A 14,232-nucleotide genomic window follows, 5' to 3' on the forward strand; every position below is an offset into this window, starting at 1 on the left:
CTAGTGATTTCAGATCGAGGCCTTACCCATCATGACTTGCTTATAGAATAGAATGGAATAATCATGTCTCAGTGCTTTTAGGTTGCAAGGAGAAGACAGGTCTGGCTCTCCCCAGGTGATGGATAGTGACTATAAGGCCACAAGAGAAAGTGAGGAGCCATCTCCATGGTGGCACAGGGGTGCTTTATCCCAGTGCTACCGGAGCTGGCTCATGCGAGTGCTTTCAGACAATGGCCAGTCCTTATTTACGTAGAGCGTTCTGTCTTCCTGTGGTTGCTCCGGCATGTTCTCCGTCAGAATCTCATATTCATCCTCCTGACACAAGAGAATCGGAGGATCTGGTCACCCTCAATAAGGGGTCGTTTTTTGGATAGAGTGGCCACCTGCCACCTCCCTGGTGGCCAGCCTCAGTTGGTCCAGTGTGTGGATGGCTTTTGGCCCAGGTATTTTCTGTGTTCCTGGTGGTCCTGAGCAGGATTACAAGGCTGATTTTATTCAACATGCAGGACACTCTCCAGAGTGACGTCACCAAATCACCTCTTTGTGCTTTTGGGTTGCAAGGACAACCCAAAGGCCCCTTCCTTCAGAGAGGGGGCTCAGGGCTTGCCAGGCAGGAACTATCAGTGGTCTGTTAAACACAAAGGTACAGCTAGAAGAGACCTTAGAAATCACCTTTTGATTTTATCAGAAGGCCAAGTTTAGCACTTCAAGACATTTGCTCAGAGCCATTGGAACAGTCATGACAAAGATGGAATAGATCCCGGCTCCCAACCTCAGGTCCAGCGCACTTTCTACTGCTCCCAGGAGATGTCAAGGAGGACTCCACTAGATTCCATTCTGCTAGATGCTTGCTAACTGCTGCCCAGTAGTTAAAAAAAAAAAAAAGGCAGGACTTTCTTGGGTACTAAGAAAGTACCCAGCCCCAAATCCCACTGTCTAATTTAATGTAGACTTGGTACAGAAAGGATGAGAAGGCATGAGGAAACCCCATACAACAGAGCCAGAAATCTGTCTGTAAGAGGGAGAGATATGGGAAGGATCAAGCAAGTGGGCAGCTATCAGACACCACGTGTCTTTGAGCCAGCGGCATTGCCACCCAGGGCTGCCCAGGCTTCCTGGCACTGTCTGCAACCCCTCCATCCCCCCCAGAGGGATGATCCAGCCAGAGGGCACAGAGAACCTGCTAGGCATGGAACACCAAGTAAACAGCCCCTACGAATTTCTCCTACTTGAATTTCAGCTCAATTTCTTGGGAACATCTGTCCTTCTCTCTGGTTGGGGGAAGGGAGAGTAAGGTCGGGAAGGCTAAGATTACAATGTCCTTCTGCCTAAAGGAGGCTGCGTGGTCTAGAGGTGCAGTGTTTCCCAAACACAGTTCCGGGGATGTTTGCTTGGGGTATTGCAAGGACAGAGGTGGGGAAAGGGGGAGACTGAGGAGGAAGCGTGTTCCCTCTACCCCATTCCTTCTGCCCCCAGTGACTCAGCTTCTACTGCTTTAAACAGTGGATTTTGCCTAAACTGTGTTTCGGGTGAAGATTCTGTGGCTAAAACTGAGAAGCACTGATCCAGTGGGAAGATGTAGGATGGGAAAGAGCCAGGTTTTAGGCTCACACCTGCCACTGCTTCAGAGTGACCTTCATCAAGGCTGCCCATCCCCAGAGCCAGACTTTGGTCATTTCCACTTTGGAGAAGGCTCACCTGAGCTCTGCCCACTGTCTCTCTCACGGGTCAAGGTAATAGCCTTGGCAGGCTGACCTTTCTCAGAAACATTCTCAGTCTTCTACCTGTACTCTCAAGCCAGCCCCATAACTCACTGCCCCCCCGGTTCCCTCGTTCGCCTGCCATCCTGTTCCTAAAGTCTTTCTCAGATGAGCTCACAGGTGTGACACTAACTGGAAAGATAAAAAAGATGATTAAAGATCAAAGTGTTATTATCACAAAAAGTGACAAGAAAGAAGAAAGATTGGGGACAGGGGAGAGGGCAGGAACGGGGAGGAGAGATCCCGTGCCTGCAAACACTTTCAGGGCTACTTTTAGCAACTAACATTTACTATCTAGTCAAACAAGCTTCATAGATTCAGTAGAAAGGGATGCGGCGTTTGAGGCAGCTCTTGCTGGCTCCGGTTAGGTAAACTACACTAATTAGCATGGTGTAGGAAGCCAGAAAAGACATAATAAGTCATCTGATTCCAAATGAGGCTCATTGAACCAATGCGCAGCTTGCCACAGTAACACACCCTGTTGGAAAGGTCAAAATCATCAAATGGAAGTTGCAGACAGGTCAGGAGTATACGCTGACGTTCAGCCGAGGACTGACCCGTCTCCATGAAGAGGACCGGCTGAATTCCCAAACATGAGCTTGCTCTCCAAATTCCATGACGAGCATACGTAATACTCCACCTCCTCGAGCGCCTTCTTGCTGTTCTGTGCAGTTATCTATTAAAGGAAAGATGACTTTTCAACATAGCATTCCCTATGTCGTAGGTGTTCAGGTGGGGGGACTTAAGTGACTTTCGGGAGTAATGATGATGGAGATGATAAAGAGGAAATTATAAGGAGTTTAGCACATCTGAATTTTTTAAAAGTTATTTTGGGAGAATGCCTATGCCCCCAAAATAAAGGTTACGAAAGAAAGAAACAGACCTAAACTTCCCATTAAGATTCTTAGGAACAGATGGATTTCAGTTCAAGGGGATGATAGCATAGTAATTCAACTCCCTGATCCCCATGACTAAAAATAAGGATGATTAAAGAACAGAATCTTAGCTCCCTGTCAGCCCAGACGGCCAAGTCTTGGCCCTGGACTTGCAAATTGAGTAAGCAAGCACACTGGAGAAAAATAATTGCCTTTCTAAATATGTTGACCGTTATCCACCCATTATTAAGGCAGTAAGGTTGAGGACCACAAGGTCACTGTCAGATACCAGTGGATCCTTCTCTGGCTGACTGCTTTCTGGGTGGTCAGAATCCATGCTTGAAATGACCCCCATGTAATTTTCCCTCTCAGACCTTCTGCCTACGTGTCACTGAACGTTCTATAGCTGGTGGTGATTTGCAGGCTGGGTCTCCAAATGCTGCCTGCGTTATTTGGAATGTCATCCTCATCTCACAGCCTGTTCTCTCCAACTAGGGATTTCTCCCAGGGCGTTCACTGCATTTACCTTAGGTGCTCACATTGCTACAGCTGTGAGAGGAGACAGAGCCAGTGGACAGGAGAGGTTGTCACTTCAACAACTTCTCAAACATGGCAAATCATTCCAGCAAACCAAAGAGCCCAAACAATGTCTCCGTTATGAAGGCCCGTCAATAGGATACATAAATCCTTAGGACTGGGAGAAGGAAAGGTGAGGGGCACGGATACAGGGAAAGGGGAAGAGAGATTTAACACCAACTCATGAGTGTGTGTGTGTGTGTGTGTGTGTATATGGTGTTTGGGATTCCCCTATATTAAATTCTCTGAGTCTTTGAAATGACAGCCATTGTAATGTGTAAATTGCTCTGTGTCCCATTTGCCTTCGATTAGAGTTGTACAGTTTATGACGGCCGTTGGCCTATGTAGGTTGACTATAACCAAACTACATAGAATCCTATAAAAGGTAAGGACATATTTATTTAACTCTCCCAGAACCCCTCCTCCCCACAGGTCTACACCCCCCCCCCCACACACACACCATCTGCATGACTTTATTATTATCTGTGTTGAGCCAGTATTTCTGCTGTACTGAGAAAAAGAGCATGAGGTCTTAATGATATTTGTGTTTACCTGAGTCAGTATAGATTTTTTTTTCAGAATTTGCCTCTGGTACTGAAAACTAAGAAATTGAACTTGTCCCAAGGACCCCAAGGCCTGGGCAGTTGGCATTTTCAGACAACTCCTATCAACAGCTGCCAGATTCAGACTGTCTGGCATTGCTGTCAAGTTCATTTTCACACTTGTACTATGTAAAGAAAGAGTGCTGGATGGGTGGTGCCCCCATTGCCACGCAGACCCCCAATGCCGGCCTGCTCAGCATCTTTCTCCCGTGCGTGGATCTGAGGGGTGGCTGCCCTCACGTGTTTTGTAGATCCTTGCTTCATCATTCACCCTTTTCCTAATATAGCATCTTCCTTAGCCTATGCCTTGTGACATCACGGAATTTGTCTTGAACCCTGGTAGCAGGGACCTCTCTTGTATGACACCTTAGTAACAGAGACAGGGTTAATAGCACTCACCTTAAAGGACTGTGGTAAAAATTCATTTGACAAGCCAGACCCAGAGGCAACAGCCTGAATTAAAGGCATAAAGTTTGGCCTGGATTTGGTATATTCAGGAAATTTAGAAATTGAGATAGTTGCCAACAATGAAATGAATATTAAGAGATGTCATCTAAAACACCCTATTGAGTGAAGCTAGCTTTGTTCACCTCCGTTTCCTTCCTTTCGCTTATAGGCATCTGGGTTAATGATGCAAATCGGGTTCCCTAATTAAGTACTTGCATGAAATTGAATTCAGTCTACAAACACTGAGAGAAATGCCTGCCCCAGGACCTGAGGTATGCAGTTATGTGTGGTCGGGGTGGGGGTGTGTATCTGATATTAAAATGTGAGAAGGGATGTGGACACATAAAACATACTTTGCTTCCCCCAAAATAAGGCTGGGTCTTATATTAATTTTTGCTCCAAAAGATGCATTAGGGCTTATGTTCAGGGGATGTCATCCTGAAAAATCATGCTAGGGCTTATTTTCCGGTTAGGTCTTATTTTTGGGGAAACACAGTACAGGTTTTTATATCCCTTCGTAACTGCTCCAAAATGCTCTACAGCCAGCCCAGCAGGCTCTGAATTCTGACAGAGAATTCCTAGCTTCTTGAGGTCCCTGCCCCCAACCCGACTCATACCCAGAAGTCAGTCTTTTCAAGGATTAGCCCTTCTCTCTGCTCCAAAGGCACAAGGAAGGAAGATTAACACCCATAGTGTCTGTTCAAGGCCTGCCCTACCCTGGAGGGTCTTCAACTGCCAAATGAAATGTTAAAAATCCTGGGACGGTACTGTCTGCAACAAATTCCAAATTTCCTCAGAAACTGCATGTGACTGCAGCCCTGCAGACTGGCCCTGGGTGCCAGGGAGAAGCAAGTCCAGAGGAAGACCATAGCTGAAAATGTCACATCTCTTGTCCAATTATGGATTTTTTCTTTGAATTTATACAGCTCTTTGAGTTTACCCCAGAACATTTATCATTCAACAATTATAAACATCCTTTATTTTATTTTATTTTTTTAATACTTTTGTTTTTTTATTGGGGAATGTTGGGAACATTCTCCAGGGCCCGTCAGCTCCAAGTTGTTGTCCTTCAGTCTAGTTGTGGAGGGCGCAGCTCAGCTCCAAGTCCAGTCGCCATTTTCAATTTTAGTTGCAGGGGGCACAGCTCACCATCCCATGTGGGAATTGAACCAGCAACCTTGTTGTTGAGAGCTCGTGCTCTAACCAACTGAGCCATCCAGCTGTCCCAACATCCTTTATTTTTAAAAACAGTTTTATTGAGATATAATTCACATATTATACAATTCACCCACTTAAAGTATAATTCAATGTTTTTTGGTATATTATGATACTATTTTTTAAAAAATTGTGGTAAAAATACATAACATAAAATTTACCATTTTTGGCCGGCCCGGTGGCTCAGGCGGTTAGAGCTCCATGCTCCTAACTCCGAAGGCTGCCGGTTCGATTCCCACATGGGCCAGTGGGCTCTCAACCACAAGGTTGCTGGTTCAACTCCTCGAGTCTCTAAAGGGATGGTGGGCTCCGCCCCCTGCAACTAAGATTGAACATGGCACCTTGAGCTGCCTCCTGGATGGCTCAGTTGGTTCGAGTGACTCCTCTCAACCAAAAGGTTGCCGGAGTGGCAAGGGATGGTGGGCTGTGACCTCTGCAACTAGAAACGGCAACTGGATCTGGAGCTGAGCTGCGCCCTCTACAACTAAGACTGAAAGGACAACAATTTGACATGGAAAAAAGTCCTAGAAGTACACACTGTTCCCCAATAAAGTCCTGTTCCCCTTCCCCAATTAAATTAAACAAACATTTTTTTTTACCATTTTTACCATACTTAAATGTAAATTCAGTGGCATTGATTACATTCACAATGTTATGCAACCATCATCACTATTTCCAAAACTTTTTGTCATTCCAAACAGAAACTCTGTGATCATTAAACAGTAACTCCCCATTTCCCCCTCCTCCAGCCCCTGGTAACCTCTAATTTACTTCCTGTTTCTATGAATTTGCCAGTTCTATATACTTCATATAAATGGAGTCATATAACATGTCCTTTTGTGTCTGGATTCTTTCACTTAGCTTAATGTTTTCAAGGTTCATCCATGTTGTAGCATATGTCAGAACTTCATTCCTTTTTAAGGCTGAATAATATTTCACTGTATGTATTGGGTTGTGGCTACCTTTTGGCTATTGTGAATAATGCTGCAATGAACCTTGGCGTACAAATATCTGTTCCAGCCCCTGCTTTTAATTCCTTTGAGTATGTACCTAGGAGTGAAACACCATCCACTGTTCACTTCATCCCTCAGGCTGGCTGCTCACACCAAGCCAGAAAATTAACTCTGATCCTAAAAATAGACAGAGGTTTAGATGTTTAAGGGCAAGTGGACTGTAGTGTGACCACTTAGAAGTACCTGTGTGAGTCCTCTGTCTCTTCACAGCCACAAATGATATCACCCTGCCTGTTTGCAAATAGCCAAGCCTCATGGAAGGCAGTGAGGCTTGGCTACACCCTCAAGGAGGTTCCTGCTGATTCCCTTCTCCCTGAGAAAGGAGAAACAGAGCAAACACCCTGTTGTTTCTGAGGAGAGCAGCCCCTTAAGGAGGAAGGAGAGAGGAGGAGATTGGCACATTGAGCATTTTCTGAGGGCGAGGTGCTAGGGGAGGGGCTGCGTATTTGTTTGCTTATTTAATCCTCGGGAGTATCAGTGTTTCCATTTTATGAAGAAACTGGCTCAGAGAAGGTAACTCACTGCTTCAAAAACTCAGTGGCAGAAACTGAATGCAAAAATTAGGATACCCAAGCAGATGATGCATCTTGAGATAAGGACACACAACACACCGTGGGAGTTCAGGACAGGTAGAGACCACTGCCGCTCTAGGGCTCAGGGAAGTTTTCATGGAGAGAAGTTGGGCCATGAAGCTGGACCATGGAGGATCATTGTATTTCCCCCCAAACAGGGGAGGGGTTGGGAAGGGAGCAGCAGATATAGATGCTATTGAGCAATATGAAAATTGATTTGGAATCCTATTCTGTCACTCCTGCTTAAATCCCAAAGTCCAGAAATGGCTGTCCTATACTACACTGCAGGGGGTTTCCTGGGAAGCAGACTCTGGGATGGAGATAGGAGAGCAGGTCATTTTACAGGGAGTGCCATGTGGGTCAACACCTGTGGAAGAGAGGGGAGGAGAGAGGAAGGGGGCAGGAGGGGCCTGAGGGGGAAGCTGGACTGCAACGCCTGCCAACAAAGGTGGGTCCTTCAGTTGTCCCCGGAGTACGAGGAAGCCAGGCCTTTCTGTCCTGTACTGGATCAGCCATCAGATACGGGCTGCCCTTGGAAGGAGCCATGACCTTGGGTGAGGCAGTAATCTTCAACCAAAGTAATCCTCAAAGAGGGTTGACAGCTGAGACCTATCAGCTGACAACCTTTTCATTCCCACAGGGGGATCTGGTGGCACATCACAGGGTCCCCATGCACGACCTCCCCAAGTGTCACCCAGCTCTATTATGCATTCAAGGCTGAGGACCTTCACACCCCTTGGGCCTCTTGTCTCTCCTCATCTAGATGATTTAAAAAAAAAAATCAGCTTGAATATGCTGAGCAGCTCACTTATGCAACATCTTTAATATTAGACAGGAAGACAAATGTATAAATTCTTATTATTAATTAATTTGATTGATTAAAAAGAATACGTTTATTTGTCCAAAATGCAAAAATTTAAATACTTATTTAAAATCTATTAGAAAATATAATAATGAATTCTGAAATTATTATTACTTTTAAATGAGGTCCCCAAGGAAAATGTTAAGACCCCTGTAACCTTTCTGAGCAAAATTAACAAATCCCCGGTGCATTGGGCATTCAGAGACAAGAGTCGTTTTTATATCAATGGAGAAAAACATGGATAGCTGCACACCTTGCTCCAGCTATTCACGTCTCTCCATTGTCCCTGGACTTTCTCCCTTCAGTGTGAGTGGTTAACTCTTAACGAGCTTGGGGACTAATCTCAATAAGCCTGTGGCTGCCTCCTGCATGTTTAGGAGAATGATCAAAGTGGGTCTTTGACAACATTCCTCTATCCATTTTTTGACTTGTTTTTATTTTTGTTTTTGCAAATGACATTTAAAATTGACATAAACAAACAGAGAAGATAATTAGCTCATGAACCTTAAAAGCCCAGTTAGCTTCAGAAATGGCTGAATCCAGGGGTTGAAAAATGTCATCAGATCCCAGCTCCTCTGTCTCTCTTGGCTTTGCCTCCAGTTGACTCCATTCTTAGATAAGTTTTTATCTTGCTGTGGAAAATGGATATAGCAGCTTCCAGATTTTTCAGGTTCATGTTCAGCAAGCCTCTTCTTTAGGATTGTCATGTACTACAACCAGGAAATAGGGCTAAACTTTCTCCCCTCCCCCTTGAACATATGGACTAACCCAATTAAAGTTAGAAGCTATAGCCAGAAAAAGAGTGTGGCAGACCGTTGGTTGCATGGATTTGGTGGGGTTGGAACTCAGTGTCTTTCATGCTTCATCTAGTGTGCTTTCCTATATTTCAGGAGATTCAGAATATTATGTCATGTATTTGTGATGAGAAATCTAGGGCAGAGACGAATAATTACATCTCTCAGACTCTCTTGCAGCTACAATTTCGGCTGTGATTTGATTCTGCCCATTGGATGTTCTCCTATAAAGTTTAGATCACTAAGTTGAAGTGGGGCCAAGATTCTTACAACAAATTCAGTTGGGAAGGTGTTTGGTTTTTCTGCAGTGGTTGTAGTGGGGTTCTCAGTGTCCAGTCTCTGGCCTTATGAGTGTCAAGTGACAGGTGGGCCATTGGTTGAGCTGGTATGAACCATAGTAGACACCATATAGTCAAGGATCTGGCAGCAGTGCCGGTGGCTTCCCGATCATGGCCATGGCAGTGGGCTTCCAGAGTTTTTGGCTTTCTGAGCACAGGATAGGCAGCAGCTTACTTGGTAGCCCAGTTCTGCATGGTGATTTTAGGACTGTTTCCTGAAGGCTAAACCCAGAATCTGCTTCTTCAGCTCCCACGACAATTTTGTTGACCAGTTTATACCCTGAAACAAATTCCTTCTGCTTCATTTAGCAACAATAAACTCCATTTTCTGCATCCGAACCCTTTCACCAGCCCCTCAGCAATCTCCTCTGTGCTGCCGCCTTGCACCACTGCCCCCCACTTCTTCCTGGCTGGAAGCACCCACTCCCACTAGAGAGGATGGAAATCTCTTCCAGCATCTTTTGCAGCTGGGTCTATATTGGACATGTGTGTGTGAGGAGGGGAGCATTTCTGGACAAGCTTTCTATCCTAATAAAAAGAGACATTTAAGAAAAATCTTCCCTTCTGCTTTTGGATGTGGTTTGGAGAGAATGTGCTGTGGGGTACTGAAGCAGACCTTGTGCAACCCTGAGGACATAAGCCAACTGATGTGCCACAAACCTTGGAATTGGAAATTATACGGGCATTTTCTATTGTTTAAGTCACTTTCACTAAGTTGTGTGGTTATCTGAAGCTGGAAGTGTCCTGAGATAGATAGATAGATAGATAGATAGATAGATAGATAGATAGATAGATAGACAGATAGATAGACGATAGATAGATAGATAGATAGATAGATAGATAGATAGATAGATAGACAGACAGACATCTTTTGTTGGGAGATTCAGACATTCATCTTTTGGCTTCTCTAGTGCTGAATACATTAAGTTTGGCAGAAGGGAGGGTGGTCGTGACTCTTTTTGCTGGTTGACATGGGTGGTGCCCCTCATACCTGCCATCCTCAATTACATTTCATGAAATACTGTAGCTCTTATAGATGCCTTTTCAAAGTTTTTTATGTCTATTTTTATGTGAACATAGAAAATCTTCTAGGCGGTAAGGCAAATATTATGTCATGTATTTGTGATGAGAAATCTAGGGCAGAGACGAATTGCTCTCACACAGCTAATTAAAAAGGTAGAGAGTTGTGACCACTGCTCTAGTTTTATTTCTACTACACTGCACTGTTGCTGCGACACTTTGGCAAAATTATTTTTTTAAAAACAGAAAAATTAAGTGCCTAGCAGGGAAACAGCCTGTGGGTTGTTTCTCTCCTTGACCACTCGAGCTTGCCTTTGGCCACTCACGACCTGTTTGGCCTCCTGTAAATCGCTGGGAGAAAGGGACAGTCACCAGACCAGGGCTTCAAACAGCGCTAGGTTAAAAATGCAACTATCTCAGTGTCACACCCAACTGAGCGAGGCTGCTTCACAAACTACTATTATTGCCAGAAGAGAGGCCGAGGCCCTAGCTCATCCTTTTACACGGGGCCTTGGGTCCTGGGTCACGCAGAGCCCCCTCACTCCAGTCAGTTGTGGGTTGACGGGATGGTATGAGCCAGGGGTCAGATGGTCTAACACCCAGGCTCCTGGGCCCAGCCCTTTGTCAGGAGGCAGTTTCTGTAAAACGGGTTGGCCGAGGGTTTATCAATCCCCTTCCTGGGTTTTGATCTGGTGATTTCCCTCAACTGTGGAATTTTCTGGGCAGTTGTGTCTTTGTCAGACTCATGAATGAGTTTTGAGCATGGATTTTGCTTCTAGGACATTGTCCTGGGTTATGGCTGGATGTGACCTTCTCCACGTTTGGGCCTTGCTTCATTCTCCGTTACGTCTCCTGGGCTTAGCACATAGGAGATGCCAAATTATTGAGAATTTTATAGATGACACCACTGTGGTTCTAACTTTGTTTGCTTGAGGGGAGACAAATCAAAAGGAGGATTTAAAACACTTACTGACTTCCTTTCTAAATCACTCTAAACCCTTTCTAGCACCTGATGGCTTCATATTCAATATTTTCTTCCTGGTCACTAAAACTCCAAGTTCTTCAGCTCAGCTTTGCATGATAGGCCAGTGTGGGGTTGAGTGTAAATAGCATGGAGGAGACCCTCTTCCCTGCCAACGGTGGCCCCACAAAGTCAAAGGAGGCTGCAGACAAATTGTGAACCCAAATGAACATGAAACCTAATAGGATTTGGCTACTGGGTGGAATTAGACTATTTTTAGATGAACTATTTTAATATTATCCCCACCTGCTTTGCATTCATATTTTTAATACTTCCCTGAAACTTACATTTGTTGATAGTCTGCCTTATTTCATCCCAAACTGCTGTGAAAGGTATGATATGAGCACCTGCCTTCTGAGTTATTGTGGGACCAAATGTGGATTCATAGACCAGCTCTCCTGCTGTTGATGTACATTAGGGTGTGGTTTTAACGTGCTAATCAACTTGGCTACACTTCCTGTTTTATATAGCTATGCTTGACACTAAGTCCAGAAGTAGAATTAAGGTGGGGATATTTGTGCTCAGTAAGGCATTTTGAATGAATAAATGACTAAGAAAATGGGGAAGTACTCTAGTTCATGTTCTCTGTGGCACCTTGTCTTTCCTCTGGACTTCTCTTCCCCCATTGGTGGCCTCATGGTGTCCCCTGGCTACCTCGAGTCTCTCCCCTTTGGCATACTATCCAGGCCTGCCATCCAGCATTCTATTTTCAAATGGGATTCTTGCAGAATGGAATGGTTGGCCTGAAGGAAAGAATCCTCTAATGGTAAATTTCCAGACACTGGCAAAATGGTCAGAGGACAATATTTGGCGGGGGTGGGCAGGGTGAGGTAGGGGACAGCAGGAAAACTTTCTGGGAACCCAGCTCTATTAGGCTGGCCCTTACTGAATGAAACCCAAGCCCCAGCCAGTGGAAGCAACGGTACTTATTCAATCCTTTATCTGGATGAGCTAAGCAAAGGGAAAACTATATTTGCAGATGGGGAAATCTGAGACCTGAAGAACTGCCCCTCATGGAGTGGGAGTAGAAGAACCAGAAGACATCAAGTCATTAGATCCCAATTTAGATTACAGGGCATGTCTGCAAAGTTTAAAAACATATATTCTAGGATGGATGTGCCCACGTGAGGCCTTCCTATCATGGAGGCAGATCACTTGTTTCAGTGATTCTACCACGAGTTCTCTTTCTTTCTTTTCTTTCCCTCCCTCCCTTCCTTCCTTCCTTCCTTCCTTCCTTCCTTCCTTCCTTCCTTCCTTCCTTCCTTCCTTCCTTCCTTTAATAAAAAATAACAACACACAACTGAGATCTGCCTTCAAGTCAGTCTAGAAGACACAAAAGAAAAGTCATTATTAAGATGTCATTTGAAAATAAGGGTGGGGGGAATTCCTCAGCATGATGATTAGCCTCAGTCATTACTTCTTTGCAACAAAAAACTTTTTAAAAACAGCATTATTGAGATAATTGACATACAATGAGTGCTCATATTTAAGTGTGCATTTTGATGAGTTCTGACTTTCATAAAACCATCACTACAATCCAGGTAATAAACACATCCATCACCCCCAAAAGTTTCCATGTGCCCTTTGTCTTCCAGTCCCCCTATCCCAGGCTCCCACTTACCCTATCCCAGGCAGCCATATAATCAGCTGATCTGATTATAGAAAATCACATTTTCTCTTTTTTAAAAAAATCACATTTTTCCTAAAAAAGATGAGAATGTTCTAGCTTTGGGATTATGGTTACGAAGGGAGAGCCCCAAAAGAAGTCCAGTAGTTCTCCGTAGTGGTAGCCCTGTAGGAAACAATGTCTAGTCTCCAAGGAAGGGACAATATTCATTTGAATATGTAATTCCTGGCATGGCTTTTGAAGAATTAACCATGTTAGTTTATATTTTATCTTGTCTTTTTTGATATTTTTTAGTAGGAATCTACTAGCCGAAATTAATTGGCCAGTTCTATAAGTGCTGTTTTAAAGCCGTCATCTGTGAAAGTAATAACCATGGTCTACATTCCAACGGTGTCATCTGAGGAGTTCCAAACAGCCTGCAGAACATACTGTTTATCTCCTCACTCTGTCTTCCATGAGGGAATAACTCCCTTTCCCCTAAGCTTACTTCCTGTGCCCCCCAATTCCATCCATCACCAATTTGTGTCAATCCTGTCCTCACAGTAGCTATCAATTTCATCCCATTCTTTCCGTGGCTTCTGTCAGTCACTTAGGGCCGGCCATCTGCATTTCTCACTTGGATTACTCTGTAGCTGTCAGCCTCTTCATCGATTCTGCTGCTTCCAGTCTCTCCTTTTCATCCTCTATGTAGCAGTGGAAACTTTACAAAAGACAAATCCAGCCATATCATTCCTCTGCTTCAAATATTAAAATCTGTGACTCTGTGATGTGGCTCCTATCTACTTCTCCAGAGCCTCCCCTCTCATATAGCCCACGTCCCCAAACCTATCCTGCTTTGTGGGTTGCAACCAGGAAAGATTTTAATAGTGTTACAAAGAGTAGAGTGGCATTCACAGTTCTGCCAATTCTGTCCCCATTTCCTAAGTCACCTTCCAATTGTACCAAAAAACTTGAGGACCCTTGAATGCACCATCCACCCTCCTACTTGTGCCGTTATGGCTGTTACTTCCTCTGCTGAGATTCCCCTTCATCCTTCCCCTTATTCCAGGAAAATCGTTAAGTTGTTACCTCTCTCCTTGGCAACATTCTTACTACCATCATAACACTGACCATTGTGGGTAGTAATTTTTTGATTGGTCACTGATGTTGAGGGCTTGGATGACCTGTATTTTTCGTTACAGAATCCCTGTACTCGGCACTTATGCTTGTGGATGGAATACACCAATACAATTTCTCTTATCCCCTAAATCAACATCCAAAAACCTCTAGGACTATGTCACTGGTGAGGAGGTTTTAAGTCAGAAATCACTGGTACTTGATGCAAAGTATTTGTAGCCTGACACTTACAAATGCTGTCCACTTACTGCTTTATTATCTGCCAGGAACTCTCTTCTTCCAGAGAGTACCATGCCTCATTCCCTTACCTCATTCCCTTACCTCCTGTATCTTGATTACCAAGGCCTTCCCTGCCCACTCCATCTAAAATAGTAGCGGCCCACCCCCAGCAATC

This window comes from Rhinolophus hipposideros (genome assembly GCF_964194185.1).
Source record: "Rhinolophus hipposideros genome assembly, chromosome: 12".
In the NCBI taxonomy this organism is placed as follows: Eukaryota; Metazoa; Chordata; class Mammalia; order Chiroptera; family Rhinolophidae; genus Rhinolophus; species Rhinolophus hipposideros.